A 10,887-nucleotide genomic window follows, 5' to 3' on the forward strand; every position below is an offset into this window, starting at 1 on the left:
TATTATATATTTTGGTGTTTGTATGTTTGATTGTTTTATAGTGTGCTTTTATGGATACAGCTTTTATCTGTACCCATTTTTATTATTTATAATAAAATGTTGTTGTTGATGATGATGGTGATGTTGCTAAGTGCCACTGAGTCGTAGATGACGCATAGCAGGTCTGTGAATGAAAGACCTGAACACTTGTATAACTTTCATCATTTCTCCAAGTTCATAGAGTTTCCTGAAGCAAGCTATTTTGGAAGTGGATGCCACTCCTGCTTCTAGGCTTGTTTTAATTGGAGAGCTCCACCAAATACTGTCCACCACGGTAACCATCATCGCATTTGACACATCAGTGTCACATTGCTTAGCCTCACAGCAACTTCGAGTTACCTCTGTACAGCAAGTGGAAGGACCAGTGCTATATCACTTAGAATGTTTGACCAAAAACAATTAAAAGCAGGCCTGATGGCCGCAGATTAAAATCACCCACCCTTGACTTGGCAGCTTAACTTTCAGAGCTCTCTCTATCTTGGTATTGTTGTTAAGGGTCATCGAGTCGTAGACGACTCATAGTGACCCTATGAATGAAAGACCTAAACAATTGTATAACTTTCATTGTTTCTCCAAGTTTTCTCCAAGTTAGAGTTTTCTGAGGCAAGCTATTTCAGAGGCAAGCTATTTCGGAAGTGGATGTCACTCCTGCTTCCATAATACAATATAGAATAAAAATAATATATAAATAATAAAAATGGATACGGATAAATATTGTATCCATAAGAGCAAACCATAAAACAATCAAGCATACAAATATGATAAAACAAACATGCAGTCTATGGGAAAGGTTTTTTGAGAGTGTGTTGGGGGCATCCAACCTACAACAGAGTTTCTGCTGGCCTCGAAGGAGCCTAGGTTCATCTGCCTCACCAAAGATGACTATCCCATGGCCTGCCAAAGAACAAATAAGTCCATCTCTATGGAAGTGCACCCACAGTACTCCTTAGAGGAGTGAAACTTAGAAGATGAAACTTGTGTCACATATTTTGGGCATGTTGTCAAGAAGGCCAAGACCTTGGAAAAGGGCATCATGCTGGGTAAGGACGAGGATCATAGGAAGAGAGGAAGGCTTCCAACATGATGGGCTGACACAGTGACTGTAGCAATGGGCTCACGCACAGCAGACGGGATGGGACAGGAACCTGCAAGATTCAGACGTGTCATTTAAAGAGTCTCTCTGAGTTTAGTTGACTTAACGTCACCTAAGAAGAACAATAATTTTATTCAGATTTCCTTTTTCAGTAAATAAAAATCACTCCTTGTGAATCCAAAAAGGGGTCTATCCAAAGAGAACATGACTAATTTTATTAAGAAAAAAATATTCTTTTTTCTTAACATATGATACAAAATTTAGGGCTAGAATGAAACTGAGAGTCAGAGTGTTTTGTTCTGCCTCCAGATCTAACAAAAACTGGCTGTGTGACTTAAAAAAAAAAGTAACTAGATTTCCCTAAGCCACAGTTTCCTTATCTCTAACACAACTTTGAGGAACTCTGGAGACCTAGTGGTAAAGGAGCTGCGCTGCAATCCCAAAGGCATGCGGTTCAAATCCACCAACTTCTCCGCAGAAGGATGAGTACTCTCCTCCTGTGTGTGACTTGCTGTTTCTGAAAATCCACTGGAGGCTCAGCTACAGGTTGGTGTGACTTGGTGGCACATGACGACCATGCGAATGTGCATGTGATTGCTACCAACAGCTCTCAAACTTTTCAATAAAGTTGTGTCTGTGATCTAAGACTTAATATTATTTGTGTTCTATAACTCTTTAATTCTCATAATCATGCACAGCTAGTGCTGTTGGTGCTGCTGATAGGTGCTATTATACCGAGTATGACTCAGAGCGATCCTATGAACAACAGACCTGAACGCTGTCCTATCCTGTGCTATTCTCCTCATCTCTGATACACTTGAGTTCATTGCTGCAGTCACTGTGTCAATCTATCTCATTAAGATAATTCTTCTTTATTGCTGGCCTTCCACTTTTCCAAGCATAATATTCCTTTCCAAGGAATAGCTTCTCCTCACAACATGCTCAAAGTGTGAGAGACAAAGCGTCACCCTTGTCGCATCTAAGGAGCACTCTGGCTGCACTCTTTCCAAGACATATCAGTTCTTTGGGCAGTTGATGGGATATTCAGTACTCTCCTCCAGCACCGCAATTCAACTCTTCTTCTATGATTTTTATTCATTATCCAGCTCTCAAATGGATAGCAAATGATTGAAAAGACCATGGCCTGAATCTGATACACCTTAGTCTTCAAACTAACATCATTTTTCCTTCGGTATTTTGGAAACATCACTAGCAGCGAACTAGCCCAATGCAATATGCCTCCCGATCTCCTGATTGCTGGTACCAAGGGTATTGACTGTTGATCCAAATAAGATCATTGATCATTCTAGTCCTTTCTCTATTTCTCTTTCAACCTTTTGATCTATTATGATGTTGTCTATTGAACCAGTGGTGAGGACCTTTATTTTATTGATGATGATATGTAATCAATACTGAAGGCTAAAGTCCTCTCTTTTGCATCAAGTGTTTCAAGTCCTCTTCACTTTCAGCAAGCAAGGTTGTGTCACCTGCATAACACAGGTTGCTGATGAGTCTTCCTCCAATCCTGATGTCGCATTCCTGTTCATAGAGTCCAGCTTCATGAACGATTTACTCAACATACAGATTAAATAGGTATGGAGAAAAGATGCACACCCTTCCTGATTTAAAACCATGCACTATCCCCTTGTGCCATTCAAACAACAACTTCTTGGTCTATAAATTTGGTATAAGTGCAATTAAGTGTTTTGTGATTCTATCCTTCTCAATATTAACTATAGGGATTTTATGATTCATAGTCATTTGCATAATCAAAACAGAACAGATAGACATTCTTCTGGTATTCTTTGCTTTCATTCAGGAACCATCTAATAAAAGCAGTGATATGTCTGGTGCCATGGCCTCTTATAAACTCTGCTTGAACTTCTGGCAATTCCTTGTCAATGTATGTTCTAGACATTTTTTAATGATCTTCAGAAATATTTTGGTTCAGGTACCAATAGTGGAACAGACTATAAATTACTCATGTGCAAGTTCAAATTGAAATTGAAGAAAATGAAAATAAATCTATAAGAACAAAAATATGATCTTGACTCTATTCCACGTGAATTTAAGCATCATCTTAAGAAAAGGCTTGATGTATTGAACACCCAGGATCAAAGACCAGAGGAACTGGGGGATGGCATCAAGGTTATCATCCTTGAATAGAATAAAAGGTCCTAACAATGACAGAGGATAAATTTAAAAACCAAAATGTATGTCAGAAAAAAAATATGAAAATAGCATTATAGTGCGAGAAGCCAAAGCAAAGGGAAGAAATGCTGAAGAGCTGAACACACGATTTCAAATTACAGCTCAAGAATAAAAAGCAAAATATTATAAAAAAAGGAATAAAGTACTGGAGTTAGAGAATAAAAAGAGAAGAACTCATCTAGCATCTCTCAAGCAGAGAGAATTGGAAACAAATTCAAGCCCTGCCTTGCAAAACTGAGAGATGCTATGGATAAAATCCTTGAGTGATCCAGAAAGCATCAAAAGAAGATAGAAGGAATACACAAAGTCACTATACAAAAAAAAAAAAAAACAAAACCAAACATACACCTGGTCAACACTTGAAAAATTTCAGAAAGTACTATATGATCAAGAGCCAATGGTAATAAATGAAAAAGGTCAAGTTGCATCAAAGACATTGGAAAAAATAAGGTTCCAGGAATTGATGGGATACCAATTGACACATTTCACATTTCGACTCACAGGCGCAGTCCTGGACATGCTCACCAGCCTATGCCAGGACATTTGGAGGATAGGTGTCCAACCAACTGACTAGATGAGATCTATATTTGTTCCCCTTCCCAAGAAAGGTGATCCAACAGAATATAGAAATTATCAAACAAGTTGCTATTGTTGTTAGTTGTTAGTCAGTCGGTCCCTAGTTCATGGCAATGTCATGTACAAAGACCTGACCTAATATGATACAGAAGTGTTCATTCAATGGGTTTTTTATACGTACATCAACAGGCTTTTCTTTCTCACCTTCCTCAACCTAGAAAACCACTGAAAACTGCATGGCATCACAACATCAAGCACAGCCCCCTGGCAGAGAAGCATCCATCAGGAGTTGAGTGTGAGCCTCCCACACGGAAAGCAAGAAACCAGAAGCCCCCAATGAGTACATTGTTGTTGCTGCTCTTGTTGTTGTAGTAACTCTAGGAACAGCAGATCTGAACCTTGCCCTCTACTGCAATGTCCTCATGAGCTCTGTAATGTTCACGTCCATCTTGGCGGTCACTGTGGAAATCCATCCTACTGTGAGGGTCTCCCCCTCTTTCTCTGACCCACCAAGGATTGGTTCCTCCTGAGAAGATGGTCAAAGTAGGTGAAACATGTTTCATCATCCAGCCTCTGGAACACTCTGGGATCACTTCCCCTCAGGCATATTTGTTCGTTCTTTGGGCAGTCCATGGTACATTCAGTACTCTTCACTAACGCCACCATTCCAAGGCATCAGTTCTTCTTTAGTCTTCTTTACTCATTCTTCAACTTTCAGATGCAAAGGAAGCAACTGGAAAGACCCTAACTTTGACAGATACACTTAGAGTTTAAACTGACACCCTTGCTCTTCAGAACTTTGAAGAGGAACGTGACAGCATATTTCCTCAGTGCAACAAATCTTTTGAATTCTTGACTGTTGATACCATGGTCTTGAGTGGGGATCCAAGGAAAATGAAACTGTCCACAATTTCACTCTTTTCTCCTACTAGCGACCCAGTGGTGAAGATTGCTTTTTTATGGTTAATCAATCTCCTATTATTGCCAAGTCAACTCATTAAGAAATGACTGCATGAGAGAATTTCCTAGCAAAAAAAGTCCCAGCATGTATGAAGTACACAAAGTATGACAGTTAATAAAATAATTCATGTTGTTAGAAGAATGCACTCTACGAAGGTGAATGATGGGATGACAAGCTGTGCTGACACAGAACCCTAATGATTCACAGGTCAGTGTCTTAATTGGTGGTTCTGAATGGACTGATTACAATGGACCGACATGACTACACAAGCAGTAAAAGCAGCCAGCTATGTTTCCACACCAGGGTTTCATACAAAGCAGATAAAGCACTATCAGCATGCCTAATTTCCTCTTTTAAAAAATTTCTAAGGGCACATGGCAGAGGAATGCCAGAAAGAAAAATCACTATGGGATGGAAGAACATGCATAAAGAAAGAAATATTTCTTATAACAAAAAAAGTTCAAGAATCACAAAATCTGCAGAGGCTTGGTCTAACCAGATACTGCAGTAACTGATTTCATCAGTATAAAATCGGAAAAGGTTTAGACCTGTAATAAAAATCCAAATTTGAGGAAGTGCAAACTTTAAAACAGCAGCCAGAAGGGAGGAGGGGAGAAAAGAGTGGGCACAGTGGGTGCATAACAACTGTGGGAGCGGTGAGCTCCGGTGGTCTAGTGGCAGGAAACTGCACTGCAATCCCAGAGGTGCGCGGTTCAAATCCACCAGATGCTCTGCTGAAGAAGGAGGAACAATCGCCTCCTGTACCAGTCAGATCCAATTTGACGGTACACACATAAAAACAAAACAAAAACAAACCAACAAACAACTGTGGGAGTGTGTAACTGACCACTGTCAAACCAGTGCAAGTTTCTCAGTTTCTCAAGGAAAACATTTTATACACCTCTTTCTCCCCACTCCCCTACCCCATACTCTTAGGTCCATTGGTGTCCAAATAGTTCTTATTTTGTTCTGTATTTTGTTGGTGATATTACAGCATAATATTGCATTTATTCCATTTCCTGCCCCGTATGAGAAAAAAAGATTATTTAGAATATTTTCTTCAGCCCCACAATAAGCTGCCAATGGCTTTTCTGTATCTCCTCTCTAAATAAGGCACTAAGGGCATCAGTGGATTGTCTGCTGGTTTTTCTGACAAGAATGTCTGTAGCCTCCAAGTGTCTTCCACACATTTTGGGATAGTCAATAAGGATCGGTTCTACTTTGACACAGACTTCTTGTCCTTTAAAAAAAAATCCACTTGTTTATGATTTATTTCAATACTTGTCACTATTCCGATATCAACAAAGTTTTTGCTTGACACACACAGAGGGGTGCCCTGTTGGACCTGACCGGCTGCCACTGTGACTCCTATCCCTACTCGATCCTGAGAACTGAACATGAACTGCAGGAGAATCTTCATCTTCAGCAGGGAAACACTGCTATATGCTCAAATTCCTCTTGTTTCTGTTCCTTGTAGTCTTATCTACATTTCATAAAGGCATCAAATAAATGATGAATAACTTCTGCACTAAAAATTCTAACTCCTAAAGTATCAGCCATTTATTGAGCATCCGTTGAATTCTCACATCAAAGGCCAAAATTGCGGAATATTGCAGATCATGTTCCGACATCCCTGATGCCTTTATAATATCTTTACTATGGTCTGGGCCAGTATTAATTCCTGCATAAGATACTCCTGATGTTTCCAGAAATTCAAGTAGAGCTTCCAAAGAACCCAGTGTAAATGCCTGGACATAGACTCCTTCTCTTCTAATCTGATGACATGTAGTGTCTGCTGTAACTCACGGATCAACTCAACTTGAAGAACAGGGATTTCATCTTCATTGAAAGCCACCAGAAGGGGTCAAACAGCTAATGTTTTCTCCATGTCTTTACCAAAAATCTTCACCCCCTGAGCTGCTTCAACTTGCTTATGCTTTTCATATTGGTTCTTCACTCACATTTCCTTCACAGAAGGAGGTAAAAGGAGGCTCTGAATATGAGTTACAATGGACACTTCTACTCCAAGAACAATGATTGTATCTCCTTCTTTCAAATGCCATTGATCAATGTTACCTCTATGGTGGGACCCAATCTCAGAAGAGCTTTAATCTCCATCACCGTGGGACCCAATCTCGGAAGAGCTTTAACCTCCATCACCTTTGCTCTTCACACTGTACAAGTCTCTTGCTCAACATTGCCCGAGTTAATTCAACAAGAAAATCTATGAGGCTTCACATTCCATGAACAGTTTGGCAGAGGTGGCTATCAAAGATTCGAAAGTAAAGGATTTTTATTCTCCGAAAACAAAGCAGCATTCAAACCTTGCTGTGCACATTCTGCAATAAAAGCTTTTGTTCATCCCTCAATTTCATCTTTGTTAAAAAAGTCATTTAAAAAAAAACATTTCTTTTACATTGGTTTGCTTACAAGTTCATATACATTGTGTTTCACTATCCTTCATTCACACTGTATTTCATGCAATCATTCCCATTTACCATGTTTTATAAAATTTAATAAAATCAATGGGAAAGTCTGCTGTTAGGGACCTTTCGAAAGTTCTGAAGAGCAATGGTGTCTCTATGGAGACTAAGGTGCATCTGATACAGGCCATGGTCTTTGCAATCACTTGTTATGCATCAGAGAGTTGGACAATGACTAGGGAGGATAGAAGGAGAATTGGCGCCTTTGAGCTGTGGTGCTGGAGAAGAGTATTGAGAGTACCATGGACTGCTAGGAAAACAGATTCATCCTGGAAAGGGTTAAACCAGATGGCTCCTTGGAGCCAAGAATTCTAAGGCTCCATCTGACATACTTTGGACATGTTGTAAGGAGGGATAGGTCCTTGGAGAAGGACATCATGCTTGGTAGGGTGGAGGGACAGCGCAGGAGGGGAAGACCCTCTATGAGGTGGATTGATTCAGTAACTGGGGTAATCGGAATGGGTGTGTCCGAGACAGTGAGATTGGCACAGGACAGAACAGAGTTTAGGGCTGTTGTACATAGGGTCACTATGAGTCACAAGCGACTTGGCAGCACATAACAACAACAACATGCTCCCCATTACTGTCTTTCCAGATCCCCACCAAATCTTTCTCATTTCCTTTACCACCGCCCTCCCTCTGCTCACCAAATTGTGTTACCCTATGATTTCCCCCTGCCTACCCACACCCCTTTGATCCCACCCTCTTCCCTTGGATCCTCATACATGTTTTACCAGTCCGGAAGGCAGTCTGGCATTTCCTCAAAAAGCTGAACATAGAAATTCCATATGACTTAGCTACTCCACTGCTAGGAATCTCTCAAGGAAAGTGGAACTGAGACACAAATGGAGATTTGCACACCAACGTTCATAGCAGCTTTATTCACAATCACAAGAACATGAAAACAGCCCAAATATCCAACCACAATTAAATGAGCTGAGAAATTGGGGTACATTCACACAATGGAATACTACACAGCACTTAGGAGCAATGATTTTGAAAATTACTGCATAACTTGGTAGAGACTAGAAAGCATATGCTGAGTGAACTAACTCAGTCTTATAAGGGCATATCCATCTTTTGTATATTTTTTCCCTGCTTCTTCAAAGTAGCAGCTACATCAGAATCAGAAGTCTTTTTCCAAACATATAACCTACCAGTCTTGTTAAGTGTAACAGTGAAGGGACATTGTTTTTAGATTTCAGAAGGTTGATAGATTCAATTGTCTGGGCTCCAAACCATGCATAATATCAACAACTAAAATGGCTCTATCACAAAGAGAACTTCCTGTTTTTCAGATCACTGAAACATTCATGCCCAAGTCTATCAATAATCAGCATTCCTGGAAAGTGTATGTTTTCGTTATCAAAATCTTTAATCATTTTAGTTTATTCATTAATAGCTCCAAGGGGAACATTGTCATTGTTGTTGTTGACTGTCATTGAGTCGAGCACAACTCACAGTGACCTTATGAACAAAAGACCTGAAGCCTTTCTGTAACTATCGTTTCTCAAAGTTCATAGAGTTCCCAGAGGCATGTTGTTTAGGAAGTGGATGCCACTCCTGCTGGAACGTTAGTGGTCCCAATTTACTGAGAGAATCCTCCTGCCTCACCATCTAGGACACTGCGTGTGCCAGACTTTATCCAAAATGTTTGTCTTCCTTGTGTCCACATGGCCTAGTACACAGAAAACGCAAGCTCTCTCAGCTTTTCTGTATTTATGCTTTTACTCTTTTCCCAACTTCATGTCTTGATACTCTGCTTGGCTTTGTCCTAAGTCCTCTCCTCTTCGCTTGGATTGTCTTCAAAGTCATATGCAGATTGTGCGCTCTTTTCTTTGTTGTTGTTGTTGTTGTTGTTGTTGTTATGTGCCGTCGAGTCGTTTTTACTTGGCTTTTTATCCAAGGGTTTTTTTCCTGTCTCTTTCCCATCTGACACATTCTTATTTTCCTCATCATCTTCACTTTCTCCTTCCTCTTCTTCCTCTTCCTCCTCAGGATTTTCCTTACCTTCTTTATGCATCGTATTTCCTTCTTTTTCTCTCTCCTTTTCACTGGATGCCCAGCTGTGTCTTCTTCCTCTTCTTTGTCTGCTACTCCCTGTTCCACAACTTGCACAGCAGCACTTAATTCTATTGGTTCACACACTTATTTCCTAGATGTTGGTGGTTTGTTTGGGTTTTTTTTTTCTTTTATCTTCATAGATTGTCCTTTTCTTTGGCAAAGAGTCTTTTGATGACACGTCAATGCCTCAGCCTTGTAAAAGTATAATGGTCTCTTCAGTTCTGGCTCTGGCTTCGCTCTGGGATTAAAAATATTCACTTCACTCTGGAAGTAAAAAAAATTTTCCTTCTTTTTTCAAATGTTCTTTCCTTTCTTTCTCTTTTTGCTTTTTCTTTTATCTTTTTCCTTGTTCCAATCATTTCTCTCCTTTACATTGGGCTTCTAATGCTCCAAGTCATTATATTCCTTCTTCTTTCTTCATCTCCTTTCAGTGTAGCCTTTTTCAGAGCTTCTCACATCACTTTAACTGCACCTTTCCTGGGACCTTTTGCTTTCTTTTCCCTTTTTCTTCATTTTCTCCTTTTTTTCTTATCTTTTTTCTTTTTCTCTCTTTCACTGTCATCCTCTCCTGCTGCAGGTGTCTCTCTTTTTTCTTCAGGGGCCAGGGGTGCACTAGCATCAAGAGTCTCTCTGGATCTCATCTTCAGATTCCTTCAGAGATTCTCCGTCTATTCTGATCCTTTTTACCTGCTTCTAACTCTCTTTTTTCTTTCCGCTTCCAAAGTTTTGTGTTCTCTTGATCCTCCTTTTTTCCTCTCACATGCTTTCTTTACTGACTTCCTTTGGGCCACGTTCTCACGTGCTTTCTTTTCTGACTTCCTTTGGGCCACAGTCTCACGTGCTTTCTTTTCTGACTTCCTTTGGGCCATGGTCTTAATTTTGTGTGTACTCTCTACCTCAGCACCTAGCTTATCCTTTTGCCTCTTTTCTCTTTTTCAGGCTGAAAATCATTCATCTGCTTGAAGATTTAATCTGGAACACTCTTTAGTTCTTTAACTGTTGTCCTCATCTTCTTTTGACCCATCTCATTTCTTATTTGATCTGGGGGCCTTCCTTTTCACTTTCTTAGAAGTTTTACTAAAATCATCACCATCATCACTGCCAGAGTCCATTTCCACTTTGGGTTTTGAAGTCTTTTTTTTTATTTTGAATCCTTATCTTCCGATTCGTCATTATCATGTTCATCAAAACTTGGAGGTTTGACTTAACAAAATAGGACTAGAGGGGAATTTCTTCAACATAGCAAATAGTATACACACAAACCCAAGAGCCAACATTGTTCTCAATGGAGAGAGGCTAAAGGCATTCCCTATAAGAACAGGAACTAGGCAAGGATGCCCATTATCACCTTTCCTATTCAATATTGTATTGGAAGTCTTGGCAGTAGCTATAAGACAAGAGAAGGAAATAAAAGGAATCCAAATTGGAAAAGAGGAGGTAAAATTATCTCTCTATGCAGA

General features: G+C 39.8%; 1 protein-coding gene and 1 pseudogene across 1 annotated transcript in view; both read right to left on the reverse strand.

Annotated features, from left to right (window-relative positions):
- The window catches only part of UNC79 (unc-79 homolog (C. elegans)), a 291,864-nt gene that overhangs the window by 216,677 nt on the left and 64,300 nt on the right, over positions 1-10,887 (reverse strand). The window lies entirely within an intron of this gene.
- Positions 5,888-10,887, reverse strand: part of LOC102853767 — a 7,203-nt pseudogene continuing 2,203 nt past the window's right edge.

The sequence above is a fragment of the Elephantulus edwardii genome, unplaced genomic scaffold (genome assembly GCF_000299155.1).
Source record: "Elephantulus edwardii isolate Elephantulus edwardi_28Jun2011 unplaced genomic scaffold, EleEdw1.0 scaffold00002, whole genome shotgun sequence".
Classification (NCBI taxonomy): domain Eukaryota; kingdom Metazoa; phylum Chordata; class Mammalia; order Macroscelidea; family Macroscelididae; genus Elephantulus; species Elephantulus edwardii.